Source organism: Lissotriton helveticus, chromosome 8, assembly GCF_964261635.1.
Source record: "Lissotriton helveticus chromosome 8, aLisHel1.1, whole genome shotgun sequence".
NCBI lineage: Eukaryota > Metazoa > Chordata > Amphibia > Caudata > Salamandridae > Lissotriton > Lissotriton helveticus.
Genome location: NC_136069.1, coordinates 869,203,260 through 869,219,947, shown reverse-complemented (window position 1 = coordinate 869,219,947; position 16,688 = coordinate 869,203,260).

The window sequence follows — 16,688 nt, the reverse complement described above, 5'->3', positions numbered from 1 at the left end:
TGTGGAAAAAGGGGCAATAGAAATGGTGGAAGAGGCTCCAGGAAGCTTTGTGAGCAGCATCTTTTTGGTTGAGAAGAAGGACGAAGGGATGAGACCGACTATAAATCTAAAAGAGTTGAATGATTGGTTGTGTTAGAACCATTTCAAAATGGAAGGATTCACATGTTAAGAGATTTCTTGAGGAAAGGAGACTGGGTGACAATGTCAGACTTGAAGGACATGCATTTGGTGATTCCAGTGTGTGTGAAGCACAGAGATTATCTCCAATTCAGGTGGAATGGCAGATGGTTGTGGAAAAGTAAATTTTGCCATGTTCTGTGTCCCTACGCCTCATCCATCATATGTTATGTGTGCATGACCAATATGCATATGTTATTCCCCATGTCCGATTAATGACGCAATTACAGTTGTGTCCACCTCTAGTATGCTAGTTTCCAGTCCTCGTGAATACTACGAATATCAGGCCTAGGTAAAGTTATGTTGCCACGTTTCTTAGTGTGCACGTTATTCCATTATAAAGTCCCCGTTTCCAGGCCTCAAAAGGGCCCGGACATCAGATTCAGCTCCTGTCTCCTGAAAAAGCCTCGCTGAGGAGCGATACAGCCCCCACCTGTATCCTCGACCTTTCACTTACTTCCTGCCTCGCAGTGCCCGGTGCAGCCCGGCTCTGCCTCTGAGTCTGCCAAAAGTATGTTATAGTTCCAGTTATCAGTTCAGTCCTCCTTCTCTGCATTCCTAAGCTACTGAACTGCATCAATAGTTTCCGTCATTGTCTAGCCTTCTCGTCTCCATGTTAGAGAAATACTGTATTTAATGGTCATTTAGTATTCTTCATCACGCACTACATGTAGAATAATGCATGGTCCAGTCTTAGAGTCAAGTTAGCTTTTCCCCTCATGACTTCTAGTTTATATCAACATGTTCCCTAAACATTAGATACCAGATAGGGTTTAGGTACATGTCGCTCCGACCCTCCAGACTCTAGTCTCTGCTCCTAGCACAGAGTTCGTAGCCCCCAGCTTCTCCTAGTAACACGTCATTGCCAGTTTTCGCGCACCATTAGGTTAGAGGTCCCGGCTCCTTAGGTAGCCCCCTCCTATGTTTCCGCCCATTCATGACATATTCTGTTACGTTTGCATCACATGTCTATGTATACTCCCAGTTACACCCACTTTTACTGTTATCTTTCGCGACTGCTACGCGTCACGCCTTCTGCTCCACCCACTGCTACGCCTACTGCAATGTAATGCTATGTGTTTGCGCTATGTATATAAGTCAATGTATTGTTATTAAAAGTTAGCGCGCTCATCCCAGACCTAGCCCCAGCAGCTGCTGGGCCTCTTTTTCCCCTGCTGGGTCATCCTATGCAGGTTGTCCTGATCCTGTCCTTATGCTGTAATAAACCTGCAGAAACTCCTACTACCTCGAATCTTGACTCTTATTTTATTGAGCTATCTGTTATTCATTCATTCATTAAAAAATAGATCCGGTATTATTTATTTATATACCACATAATGGCGCCCGAATAGGGACTTGCCCTTTCCCCACGCGTCGGTGAAGCCACGCCGACCCCCTGACCCTCTGCAGTCGTGACGGAACCATACCGTGCACTGGCAGATATTTCTGCTCCAAGTATCCCTCAGGCCCACGGAGGAGACGGAGGAGGCGGTCCAGCATCCAAACGAGACGGTGGAGGAACGCGGCGAGTCCCGACCAGAGCCCAAGCCGAGAGTCCAAGGTCCGAGGTATCCGGAGGCCCACCTGTAACTGAAGTCCGAAGTTCGTCGTCCGTCGTCCAGTCCAGTCCGAGGCTTTCCGTTCCGTGCTGCCCGGTGAGTACCATTGCTGGGGTAGTATCTAGACAGGACCAATCTGAATTGACTCCTGGTCCGTGGGTTGGTGGTGCCCAGACTCACAAACGAAGTGTTCACCTAGGTGGATACGGGTCTTGATGTGTCCCTTTATGGGACCGGTATGTTCCGTACTGTTACAGCAGTGCATCCAGTAACTCTAGTCTGTTCCGTTCTCGAGAAAATTCTTGTATTTCTGTTCTCAGTATTTCAGGTAATATTCTGTTCGAACTGTTATTTATAATGTTCTTCATGTATTTTACTATTGTGGTATGAGTGCGATGTGATTTCGTGTTTTTATTGTATATTGTATTGTGTCCAGATTACAGTTCAGTCATGCCGCTATTTTCCAAGTTACGTCAGATAAAATCTAGAAAGGGTCTGTTAGAGGAAGCGGTTCCTGTCCCGCCTAGGGACAGTCCAGGTCACTTTATGTATCAGAAACATGGCATAAGCGCCATATTGTATCTAGATTTATGGGTAGAGTATACCAAACAGTTAGAAGAAAAGTATAGATGGCCCGTATCGGGTACATGGGATGCCGAATGTATCATGCGAGTAGAAGAAGCATTATGGAAAAAGAAAGCCAGACAGTCACAGAAAGATGCCATCGAGTTATGGCGTAAGGAAGCTCATAGAAGAACCGAGAAAGAAGTCAGAAAGTCAGAGTTAAGTAGAGAATCCCAAGAACGAGCCCAAGAAAGAGAATTAATCGAGATAGGTGAACGAGTCAAAGCCGAACAGTCAGACAGACAGAGGCATGCCCTCATTAAGGGTATGTATCCTCTTCTTGCCGAGGGCTTGCCAAAAGCGACCCCAGAGGCATCCAGTAATTTCCCGCCACCATTAGTTCCGACCAAGCTACGTCACAAACCGACCGCAGCTGATATTTTTATTTCGTCCTATTTGGACGACACAGTCCCAGAATATGCAAATCCTGTTCGCGCTCCGCCAGTCCCTGTAAATCAGGCACTTCCCGCTTCTCCAGACACCGGAGTACCTGTTACGGTACCCCCGGTCCAGCCCGTCATACAAGTCCAGCCTACATTTCCATTTCCCACTCTGCCAGGACGTAGAGCCTCAGTAGACGACTCCAGTTTAGGGGCCGCAGGAGGAGGTCCTCCTCAAACCCCGCCGCCACACAAGCGTTTAACGTTAGCCGAATTACATGCACAAGCATTACAGCGTACGCCTAGGTATCAGTCTGTTGCAGAAATAAGAAAATCCCTTGCCGAATGTTGCTATGATCCAGTCCCAGGCGAGGATAATATGGTTTTATATTCATTCCGCGTAAGAAAGGTGGCCGAGTATCTAGTCACCTTACCGAATATGAAAGAAGATCTAGACAGAATATATCGTTTCATCCGTACAGGGGATGATCCAGAAAGTATTAGCGAGATTATGTCTCAAAGGAAAGCCGAGATCCAGCTCATGATATTAAAGTTCCTGATCAATTGTCTAATAAGAGAACAAGATTACCCGTCTAAAGATTCCGCCGAAATGAGAATCCTGACAAGGTGGAGTGATAATATAGCCGAGGGTAAGCACAAGACCGTCGGTGCTATGGAGAGTATGTACAAGAAAATCCGTAAAGAGATAATAAAGATACACGAACAACGTAAAGCAGCACAAGTAAGCGAGAAAGAAAGTATCTCTGATCCTGAAGAGGAAGACGAGAATCCCGCCAGAATAGCGTATGTAGGAAAATCTAGATTTCCAGATCGCCATTTACGCCTAGAACACAAGTCTATTTTTCATCATTCAGCACCAGAACAAGGTTCTCTAGAACAAGTATTCCAAGCTACCGATCATATCCTGAAATCACGAATCGGTTATAGTGAGTTAAGTACCATGCACGAACAAGAACTAGCCCGATCAGCAGTCCGATGGATTACTGATTCTACCACTTTTCCAGACGAAATAGTGGCACAAACGTTCCTAAAATTGCCCCCAGCCGAGCAGCGACTGGTGGGTATGTATATGATCCAGCACCTCATTACATTGTATGAGGGTCAACACTCTGATCCAGGCCCGTTACACGATATCCTGAACGAGTTACTCCAGTATAGATGGAGAGGTCTAGGTACCGATTTAATTAGTGTCATTCTAGAACAACGCCACAAATATAGAACGTTCCTGAACCCGCATTTTGTTCATGTCTCACCCCCAGAAAGTAAATCATTCTACATAGACAGACAGAATCCGTTACGAGAAGTCCACCCAGTCCAAGGGACGGGTGGCGAAATGCAACGAGTGTTTGTATACACTCCGATTTCAAAGATGGAACTTCTTGAAATGAAGAAATTAATTCCCTGTCATGACAAAGATCCAGCAGGGTTCCATAGAGAATTAAAAGACATGCTCCGTATGGGAGAATACACTTACCCAGATATCATTAAAATGTTAAAAGTCCTGTTACCCGCAGGGGTGTATGAAAAGTTAAAGGAAAAAGAATGGGAGGTGGGAGAGAAAAAGATCGATTGGGCAGCTCTAGAAGCTGAAGACAAGGCACGAGTACCAGGTACCGGTCTTGGAGATAAATGTAAAGAATTACCAGAATTATTGATTCAAGTTTTACCCAGATTATTGACAACGAGAAAAGAAGACTGGGATGCAATCTCAGCCTGTAAACAGAAACAAGATGAAGATATTAGTGATTTTTATTCTAGATTTGAAAAATGTTTTAGTATTAACAGTGGTCTCAAGACAAGTAGTGAGTCATACCCTCACCTTTTCGTTACCAAATTAGTCGAGAATTCAAGTCCACAAATTAAAAATCGAGTTTTGAAAGTCGAAAGCACCTGGCAAGCAAATACTCCGTCCCAGATGCTCCAGATGCTCCAGTATCACCAGAATAGAATCAGGGAAGAGCAAGAACACGAAAGAAAACGTATGAAAGACACGAAAATGAAAGTGCTAGTTGCACAATCTGTTCCTCAAGACAGTCAGAAGAGGGGTCCGAATCAAGCCAGTCATCCCACAGCTCCCGTTAAAGGGAACTGCAATTATTGTAAACAGCCAGGTCATTTTATAAACGAGTGTGCAGTTCTGAAACATAACATAGCTACTGGTAAGACTAAAGAAAGACCACGACCGCCTAGACAAGAACAAGTTTTACAGACTCCTCAGTCACAGAATGCACAACAGACAGTTACAGCACCGCAGCCTATTGCTGCAACACAGCATGTCACATCGCAGATGTACCAGTATGCACAGTCTGAGTATCCAGAGTATCAGCCATATTCATGAAACAGCCTAGAGAGGGAGGTAGGCTTGCCTCTCATCGAGATACCTGTAGATCAAGAAGGTCCCTATGTTCACAGTCAAGTATTAGGGAAAGACAGAAAGTTTTTGATCGATACAGGGGCAAGTAGGACCACAATTAGTCATGCCGAAGTTCCAGGGGCTCCGCTCTCAGGCTCAAGAAATGTTTCCCTTGGATTTTCAGGAAAACCAATAGTTAATGAGATTTCCAAGCCAGTTACTCTAGAAGTAGGTCCATTGTCCCGTACTACTGATCTGTTACTTACTAAGTCATGTCCAGAAAATCTGTTAGGCATTAAGACACTGAAAGAGTTAGGTGCAGTTATTTGCTGTTCCCCAGAAGGAATACGTCTGTTCCTACGTGACTTTAAGGGTCACTATGTATTACGAGATTTTGATTCAAGATTGTCTAATGTTCCACAGCATTTATGGGCGCAAGGTCCAACTGATGTAGGTTACATGCAAATCACACCCCATCGTGTGACTCTCAAACCAGGTGTAGTGTTACCCCGAATCAGACAGTACAGATTGCCACCTGAGGCTGTAGCAGCCTTATCCAAAATTATTGACGAGCTCATGGCTCAAGGAGTAGTTGTAGAAACTGACTCCAATGTATGTAATTCTCCGATCATTCCAGTCATGAAACGTACTGATCCAAATGCACCCCCAGTATATCGATTAGTGATTGATTTACGAGAGCTTAATAAATGTATTATTCCTCAGTACCCAGTTGTTCCAGACATCTCTTCCCTGTTAACTGCTATTGATTCCGAAGCCATGTTTTTCACTGTCATTGACCTCAAGAATGCATTTTTTAGTGTTCCAATTCATCCAGACAGCCAGTTTCTTTTCGGATTTTGTTTAAATGGAAGGAGCTATATGTTCACACGCGCTCCTCAAGGTTTCACAGAAAGTCCTAGTATTTACAGTCAAGCACTCAAGAGACAACTAGACAACATTCACATGCCAACGGACACTGCCCTGCTCCAGTATGTCGATGATCTACTGATCACAGCCCGTTCTGAACGTGCATGCGAGCGAGCATCACTTACAGTCTTGTATTTTCTAGCCGAGATGGGGCACAAGGTGTCCCCTTCGAAGCTTCAATTCTGTGTCCAGCAAGTGGTATACTTAGGACACTTGCTGTCCAAGAGGGGTAGGCAGTTGACACCCGACCGTATCCAGTTAATAGCGAGTCTTCCCCAGCCCAGAACCCAGAAGGAGGTACGTGCCTTTATCGGCCTTACTTCTTATTGTAGACAATGGATTCCTCAGTATGCATTTCTAGCCAAGCCACTGATACAGTTAACGACACAGGAGGCAGCCGTATCGACTGTCCTCCCTTGGACATCTGAACATACACTTAGTTTCAACGAGTTAAAGAAAGCCCTATGTCGAGCTCCAGTTCTAGCTACACCGAACTACAGTAAGCCTTTTACACTTTTCGTTACTGAACGTGAAGGTACAGCATTATCTGTTCTTACACAAGATCAAGCAGGACAATCCAAGCCCTGTGCTTACTTTTCTAGCACACTAGATCCAGTCGCCCAGGCGTTGCCTGCGTGCCTTAAGTCAGTTGCAGCCACAGCACTAGCTATCAGACAAAGTGATTCCATAGTTTTAGGACATTCCCTGACAGTACAAGTTCCACATTCCGTGGAAGTTCTTTTAAACCGAACACAAACTCAGCACTTGACAATTGCACGTTTAACAGGTTATGAATTGACACTGTTCCAGCCACACATAGAAATTAGACGCTGCAACGTCCTGAATCCTGCTACACTGTTACCATCAGTCAGTTTGAACCCTGACCCACATGACTGTGTGGAAGTAGTTAACATTACGACAAAGCCAAGACAAGACCTGACAGACATTCCGTTACCAGATCCTGACCTGACACTTTATGTGGATGGTTCATGTATGAGAACTAGTACAGGAGAACTAGTCGCCGCGTATGCAGTGACTACTGACACCGAAGTTATTGAAACACACCGTATTGATACCCTGTCCGCTCAAGCAGCAGAGCTAGTCGCTCTGACACAAGCCTGTATACACGCCAAGAACCTGAAAGTTAATGTTTACACAGATTCACGTTACGCATTCGGAGTTGTACACGACTTCGGAGTGCTCTGGCAGGAGAGAGGTTTCATGACTTCTCATGGAACCAAGATTCAGCATGGTCTCCTTATTCAAGCCCTGTTAGATGCCATACATTTACCGACATCCATTGCTATCATGAAGTGTAAAGCACATACGAAAGTTACTGACATTATTTCCCAGGGTAATGATCTAGCCGATCGCACAGCCAAGCTTACAGCACAGACTCTAGACATTCCAGTCAATCAGACACACACCCCAGACCTGATTACATGCATGACAGTTAAGGACCCTACTCAAGATGTCATAGATATCCAGTTACATGCTACTCCCGAAGAAATCAAGAAATGGTCCGAACAAGGAGGGGTCCAGACAGATCAAGGATGGTTAACGAAGGGTAGAGCCACATGGTTTCTCCCCGATTCTATGGTTCAAGTCATTATCAATACCGCACATAGTCCAGCACATTTAGGAGAAAAAGCTATGTTAGACAGTATCCAGAACATTTGGTTCAACAAGCATTTACGAGCTGCAGCCAAGCAGAAAGTCCGTACCTGTATGATATGTTGTCAGTTTAACCCAGGTAAAAGTGTCCCGGTGGAACAAGGTGGTTTCCAGCCCCCTGACCACCCTTTTGAGGTCCTCCAGATGGATTATATTCAGATGGAGCGATGTCGAGGTTTCAAGTATGTCCTTGTAGTTGTATGCGCTTTGTCCAGGTGGACAGAAGCATATCCAGTCCCAGATTACACAGCCGCGACCACTGCCAAGCAGTTGGTTCGTGAATTCTTCCCTAGATATGGACTCCCTAGAGTCGTATATTCTGATAACGGTCAGCCATTCTCCTCAGAGTTAATGAAGCACGTTTCCCTTTTGTTAGGGTACCAGTGGAAGTTCCATTGTGTACGCCATCCTGAAGCAGCCGGTCTAGTCGAAAGACATAATCAGACCCTGAAAATCCGTATTGCCAAAGTCTGTAAAGAAAAAGGTGTGGACTGGCTAGTAGCTCTGCCAGTCGCTTTGTTTTATATGCGCATGGTCGCACATTCCAGATCAGGTCTGTCCCCGTATGAGGTCGTATTCGGCCGCCCCCCTAACATGTGGGGTACTCCTAGACCCCGAAGTATTACCGATGTTTCATGTAATATGCTGACAGATTACCTAGCTTCCTTGATGTCTGCCCTCAACTCATGTCGTTCACAGGTTGCTGCCGCCTTTCCAGACAATACCGAGGTGGCACCGCATGAAATCGTTCCAGGTTCCCTTGTGATGGTCCGAAATTTTGACAGATCAAGTCCGCTGGAGCCTCGTTGGAAGGAGCCACGTCAGGTCCTCTTGACCACCCGTACCGCCGTCAAGCTGGAAGGCAGAAAAGGATGGATCCACCTTTCTCATATTAAACATTTCCCAGGATTCCCAGGATTTTAAAAACTGTCAAGACATTGTTTTAAAGGACTGTCCCGCAAAAGACATTATTACAACCCCTCCCTTGTTAGAGAAAACTCCGCAACAGGAGTATAAGTTAAAGCTCAGGTCTAGTAAAATAAGTCAGTCAGTTTGATTGTATAAGTCCTCCCCTAGGTGAAACGGTTAGATTGTTTCTGACATGTATAAAATAGACCCCCATAGTGAGAGAGTCAGTCAAAGTTCAATCAGATGTATCGTTTTTCTAAGTTTCATATTATTCATCAGCATTATGATTTCCTGCACCAGCTACGCATTTTTCCTGTATTTTCCAGTTCCTCATGTAAATAAGTCTGCTAATGCTATAGTAGAGCACACGTTTAGTGATCTGCCTCCTCACGAATATTCTTACCGTCTCGCTATGCGTAACAACACATTTATCCGTATGTTACATTACTCACACCAGACCAGCAATGCCACTAATTGTTGGGTGTGTGGTCGACTCCCCCCTTTCCAGACGCCGAAGGGAGTTCTGCCACTGTTTCCTTATCCATTCTCACATAATGGTTCGTGTGGAGCATGGTCCACGTTAACGTCATCCTCAACAGATATGTCTTTTCTTAACAGTACATGTTTTCCAGACAAGCAAGGTTTCCCCCACAGAACAGGTTTAGATCTAGAAAATGAAGTATATAATTTAGGTAATTATTCGTCGAATTTCATGGTCCTGAATGTTCAGTCTGATACTACTCCAGACTTACCTGCTATTTCAGTACTACCAGTCAAAGGCGAATTATGTGTCCGTAGTTATGGTTCCGTACACGTAGGACATAGTGAATGTACTACTGTTATCCAGTATAGTGACAGTGGGAAATCTATTTTTAAAGCCTCACGTCATTCTTATTTTGTTTGTGGTCAAACTGCATATGTTCGTCTGCCCCTCGATTGGGAGGGAACCTGTTACATTGCCTTCCTACTGCCACCTGTTTTTCTAGCCCCACCTGACTATCATAGGAATTCCTTCCTAGTACACACTAGACACAAGAGAAATCTCCCGATTGTCGATTATACTGAAACTGCCGCAGAGCAATTCATTGATATAGATAAAGGTGTTTTCCCTTATTTAGGTACAGTTGTAAATAGTAAGCTAATCCGTAGGTTAACAAGAACCCTTGAAGCTGTAGTAGATGAGACTGCCTCCGCTCTAGGTAACTTAACTGAAGAGCAATCCTTTATGAGAATTGTCGTTTTACAGAATCGTCTCGTCCTTGACGTCATACTGGCCGATAGGGGCGGGGCCTGTAGAGTTCTCGGATCTAGTTGCTGCATTTTCATTCCAAATAACGCACCGTCTGTTTATTCAGCTATAACCAGACTCCATAATATTGCCCATCTGTTACATCAAGATCCAGGCACCTGGACATGGTCCGGTTGGTTCTGGAATATAATTTCCGCATGGGGATGGAAATTCCTGTCCTTTCTAGGTATTGCAGTAGCGATCATATTTAGCTGCTGCCTCTGTATACAATGTGGCCCTGCGATTTGCAGCATGTGTGCTACCTCTTGTATTCCTAGTCCCAAGCCCCGTTCTAAATCTCGTTCCAAGACAATTCGAGACGAGCAAATGGTACTGTATGAAATGATAGATGGTATCATGAAAATTGATGTTTCCTGATGGAAACGTAGTGACAAGGAGGGAATGTGGAAAAGTAAATTTTGCCATGTTCTGTGTCCCTACGCCTCATCCATCATATGTTATGTGTGCATGACCAATATGCATATGTTATTCCCCATGTCCGATTAATGACGCAATTACAGTTGTGTCCACCTCTAGTATGCTAGTTTCCAGTCCTCGTGAATACTACGAATATCAGGCCTAGGTAAAGTTATGTTGCCACGTTTCTTAGTGTGCACGTTATTCCATTATAAAGTCCCCGTTTCCAGGCCTCAAAAGGGCCCGGACATCAGATTCAGCTCCTGTCTCCTGAAAAAGCCTCGCTGAGGAGCGATACAGCCCCCACCTGTATCCTCGACCTTTCACTTACTTCCTGCCTCGCAGTGCCCGGTGCAGCCCGGCTCTGCCTCTGAGTCTGCCAAAAGTATGTTATAGTTCCAGTTATCAGTTCAGTCCTCCTTCTCTGCATTCCTAAGCTACTGAACTGCATCAATAGTTTCCGTCATTGTCTAGCCTTCTCGTCTCCATGTTAGAGAAATACTGTATTTAATGGTCATTTAGTATTCTTCATCACGCACTACATGTAGAATAATGCATGGTCCAGTCTTAGAGTCAAGTTAGCTTTTCCCCTCATGACTTCTAGTTTATATCAACATGTTCCCTAAACATTAGATACCAGATAGGGTTTAGGTACATGTCGCTCCGACCCTCCAGACTCTAGTCTCTGCTCCTAGCACAGAGTTCGTAGCCCCCAGCTTCTCCTAGTAACACGTCATTGCCAGTTTTCGCGCACCATTAGGTTAGAGGTCCCGGCTCCTTAGGTAGCCCCCTCCTATGTTTCCGCCCATTCATGACATATTCTGTTACGTTTGCATCACATGTCTATGTATACTCCCAGTTACACCCACTTTTACTGTTATCTTTCGCGACTGCTACGCGTCACGCCTTCTGCTCCACCCACTGCTACGCCTACTGCAATGTAATGCTATGTGTTTGCGCTATGTATATAAGTCAATGTATTGTTATTAAAAGTTAGCGCGCTCATCCCAGACCTAGCCCCAGCAGCTGCTGGGCCTCTTTTTCCCCTGCTGGGTCATCCTATGCAGGTTGTCCTGATCCTGTCCTTATGCTGTAATAAACCTGCAGAAACTCCTACTACCTCGAATCTTGACTCTTATTTTATTGAGCTATCTGTTATTCATTCATTCATTAAAAAATAGATCCGGTATTATTTATTTATATACCACATGGTGGAGATTCAAAAGTGTCCCGTTCGTATCGACGTCGGCTCCATGGTGCTTTCCAAAAGAGATGAGGCCAATGGTGGTATGGTTTTAATCCAGGGGTAATTGGCTGAATGTGTATCTGGACAATATTTTGGTAATGGCAGAAGAGGAAGTTATGGTGTTAGAACAGACAAAGTTGACTGTGAGAGTACTGGAGGACTTGGGGTTTGTTGTGAACAGAGACAAGTCTTGTTTGAAACCAGCCCATGAAATGAAGTTTTCGGGTTTCCAGAAACAGACTTTGGATTGTGTATTAAAGTTGCCAATGGAGAAAGTGAAGAGGATTTGCAGGGAGATAAAGAGAGTTAAGAATACAGATTGTATAATGCTGCAACAGTTGCACACAGGAACTTTGGAAGAGTTGAAGTGGTGGTTGATGACTTTGGACACATGGAATGGGAGAGCAACATTCGGGGAGGTACCATAAGTGATAATCGAGTCCAATGTAAGTCCGTATGGTTGGGGAGCAAGGTGTGGATCATTAACAACTGTTGGACTGTGGTCAAAAGAGGAGAAGAGGTTGCCTATCAATTGTCTGGAGCTTCCAGAGGGTTCCTTTGCAGAGTAGCGGCTCGTAGAGGAAGTGATACGGGGCGGTGGGGTGGGGTGGGGCTGGGTGGGAGAGAAGCAGGGTGGGGGTAGTAAACTATGGAATATGGCTGAACGGAGGTACGTAAACAAATAAATAAATAAAACACATTTTGTTGCACGCGCTGCATCGCATTTGGCAAAGAGCCGTGCGCAATGAAATTAGTTTTATTTATTTACTTACCTCTGTTCGGCCATATGCCATAGTTTACCACCCCCCACCCTGCTCCTCCCCCACCCCACCCCACCACCCCGCAGCACACCCTCCACGAGCCGCTACTGCCTTTGCAGTAGGAAGTTTCCTGAGGGATCAGGCCAGATGTTGTGTACCGCTGAAGATGGACAATGTGTCAGCAGTGCGTTATGTCAACAAGTTGGGGGACCTCGTTCAAGGGGTTTAGCAAGATGGCAAAAGACTTTTGGAGATTTTGTTTGGGCAGGGAAATAATAGTACATGCTCAACTTATTCTGGGAAACAGCAATTTAGAAACAAATTGGAACTCAAGGTTCCTGAGAGATGCGTGCAATAAGAGGCTGGACAGGGAGGTATTCTTGAAGTTAGAGGAGAGATGGGGACCACTGGAGGAGGTTTATTTGCAGACAGGCTGAATGTTTTACAGTTGGAGGCCAGATCCAAAAGCAATTGGAATAGATGCATTTCTACACAACTGGGGGTGAGGAAGGAAGTATGCTTTCCCTCCTTTCTCAATGATACAGAGATTGTTAATGAATAGTAGAAAGGGAGAGAGTTGAGTTAGTGTTGATCACTCCATGTTGGCAGTCTCCGGTGTGGTTCCCAGATGTGATGAATTTATTAATGCCATGCTTTCCACAAATTCTGTTGGATGTCCAAGGGATGTATCATGAGATGGGAATGGCAGGACAATTGCAGTTGATACGTTTCCTGATGACAGCAGAGTATGGCAGGTGTCTGGATTATCAAAGCAAGTTTCACAGCTTATCCAGGTGTCCTGTGTGGCAGGTACTATTATGGCGTACAGATCGGTAAGACGAAGATGGTGTAGTTGGTGTGCTGAGAGGGACGTGGATCCCATATCAGCTTCTGCAGAGGAGGTAGTGAATCATTTGACGAGTTTGTTTAGTAAGGGTCTGGCATATAATTCAGTGAATTTGTGTAGGTCTGCAATCTCAGCAGAACATGAGTTGGTGGATGGAGTACCAGGTGGTCAACATGCTTTGCTGGAAAGAATGATTAAAAGTGCACGTATGAATTTACCTCCTAGGTCAAAGTACATTTTTCTTTGGGATGTTTCTCAGGTTCTCAGGAGGATAGAGAGTTGGGGAGCAAATAATGGATTGACTCTGAAGTTGCTGTCTTGCAAGAAGGCAATTTTAATTTGGTTAGTTTCTTTCAGAAGATTGTCTGATATTAGGTCACTTCTAGAAGTTATCAACCTGGGGGTGTGTGCTTTGAGTTACAAAAGAGGACCAAGACTATGTCCAAAACAACTTTTTATCCTAGAATGGAAGGACATAATAATTGGTGTGTGGTATGTTGTTTGAAGGAATATGACAAAATAACTGAAAGTATGAGGGAGAATGGATGTTGACAACTTCTGATATATTTTAGAAAGCCTATTAAGCCTGTGTAAGATCCTACTTTAGCGAGGTGGGTTGAGGAAGTGATGAAAATGGCAGGTATTGATATAAGTGTATTTGGTGGACATTCTGCAGTTTGAATGGTAATTTGAAAGCTGTGGATTGATCTAGTGATACAACTTTCAAAAAGCTTTATTATAAACCTGTGGGAAATGTTGCACAGATTTTAGATTCACTTTGTACATGCATAATATTGGCCTCCGGACCTTGCCATTAAATTCAGATTTTCCACTTTTTTAATAGGAAGAAAATAATGATTTTTGAAAAGGAACTGCTGGTGTTGAAATTGCATGTTTCAGTGTGCAAGTCAGAAATGTTAATGAAATAAAAGAGATAGATATTTGGGAACTCACTGAAAATGTGTTCTAATGTTTCTTTCTACAGCACTAACCCTAATTTCTATGACAAACTGAACCCCCTCAAAAGTCAAAGTCAAAAATATGTTTATTGTGACCGTAGTCTTTAAACAATGCAATTAGAATAGCACAGAATGGAGTATGACTTATTATTTTTAAAACTTTGTCCATATGCGAGGTTTGTACACACCATTATCAAAAATACAACCAAATCAGTAAAATTTACAGTTATCTTAAAACTTAATTTATCTAAAATACCTAATCCTATTCTTATTACTCCATACAAATACAATCTGCTAAAATCTCATACAGTACTACATGTTATTCTGTATCTCTCAGTGCCATCAACGACACCTTTAAAAATTTCCCGAGGGCAATTGCAATATCAATGTAAGGGATTTCTGTTAAGAGCCTTGCTGCCTGTGCTCTTGTTTTTACCTCATATTTTATGAAGACAGGACGCAACCAAAGTTTCCTAAGATCTAGGAGTGTAAAACAGTCTAACAAGATATGCAGCGGGTCTCCCTTTGTCCTTAAGTAACACTTGCAGTGACCTTCCTTATCTAACATTTTTGCATTCAGGTCTCTGTTTATTACCCATGGGTTGATCCCGATTCTGATTCTGAGGATCTCTTGTCTGTATCCACAATTGGGTAATCTGTCGAGGTAGGGGAACCAATTCTCAAGGGACCATGCATTTAGCATATGTACCACTGATTTTTTCTTTCTTAGATAGCCTCTATCAAGCAATTTCGAGACTTCTTTCCCTCTTTGCTTCAATTCACCTTTGGAACTGGTGATTTGCAATGAGCTCTGATCCCAGTCGAGCTCAAGAGTGTTACAGATTCCCTTCACTTTATCCCTACTGGACTTCGCCCATTTTAGCTCGCTTTTCTGGATTTCTTTGCGACACCAGTAAGCCACTTTTTTTGTATCAGGGTCTTCTAATCTCTTCCAGAATCTGATCACAGCCATCTGGGTTAATATTGCCCAGGACTTTGTATCTATTTCTGTTCTGATGGCTTGAATCATAGCAGATTTAGGAAGTGATAGGAGCCTTTTTATGCAATTTCCCTCTATGACGTCCCAGGATCCCCTACCGCTCAAATAGAGGATCTCTGCGCCATAGAGAACTTGGGGGGGGATCATTGCCTCAAAAGCTCTGAGCATTGGCCGGTGTGACATCTCACCATATTCCCTATTGAACCTTTTAAGTCCGCATATGGAGGAGAGAGCCTTTGCTTTTTGCGTTTCTAGGTGGGTGCTCCAATTTAGTGCCCTATCAAACCAGATACCCAAGTAACGGTACTCATTTACTGTCTCTAATTTAAGGTCCCCTATGTACCAGCTAAATCTGCTTGGTTTTTTCCCGAAACATAGGGTTTTTGTTTTATCCAAGTTGATGGTCAAAAATTTTCCAGCACAGTAGGTATTAAAAGCATTAAGCTTCCTTTGGAGGCCTCTCTCGGTCTGATCTACTATCACCAGATCATCCGCATATAATAGGCATGGGATTTTATTCCCATCCATTTTTGGGCTGGCGCTGCCCTCCACCTCTAAATAGGCCGGGAGATCTGACAAGTAAACAGAAAAAAGCTGGGGGGCCAGCACACAGCCCTGTCTTAGCCCGTTGGCTATGGGTATTTTGGGAGTTAGGGAGCCCCTCGTATCTTTAATTACTTGCCCCCAGTTTTCCCTGTGTAGTTCTTTTATTATGGTCAAGAGCTCTGTCGGGATATTTAGTCTCTTTAGTGTCTCCCATAGGCAGGCCCGATCTACAGAATCAAAGGCTGCTTTGAAATCAACGAAACAACAGCATAGTTTGCCGTTCTGTTCCGTTGACTTCCTCGCCAACGCCCATAGTGCAAACCCGTGGTCTATTGTCGAGTGGCCTGCTCTGAATCCACCCTGTTCTATGGGGATTATTTGGCCCTCTTCTACCCATGTATTCAGTTGTTTTAAAACGATTTTTGAGAACACTTTCTCTCCAATATCTAGGAGGTTAATCAGCCGATAGTTTCTTGGCTCCTCTTTGCTCCCTTTCTTATGTATCGGCCTGATTATAGCCCCCTTCCAAGTTGGAGGCATTGCGCCATCTTTTAGCACTACCTGAAACATATTGGCCAGGAAACTTGCCCACCATGTTACCTCGGTCTTCAGGATTATTGCAGGCAGATTGTCTGGGCCTGCTGCCCGGGTTAACTTGAGTTCTTTTAATGTGAGCTCTACTTGTTCTTCGTTAAATTTGGCAAGAAACTCTTCAGAGATATCTTGCCATGATTTAATCTCCGTCTCCTGACTGGGAGTCCTTGCCCCGTACAGTTCCCTTATATATGTATCCCATGCTGCCTCACTCACCACACAGTTTAATTCGCCCTCTGAGGTGCCAGATGCTGTCTTTACTAGTTGCCAGAATTTCCTTAGATTTTTGTTCTCTATGGCTTCTAGAAGTTCTAACCAGCATTTTTCTTTATGTAACCTTTTAGTCGCGCATACCATTTGTTTGAATTCTTTTTTCTGTTTTACCAGGCGATCCTGTCTCTCTTGT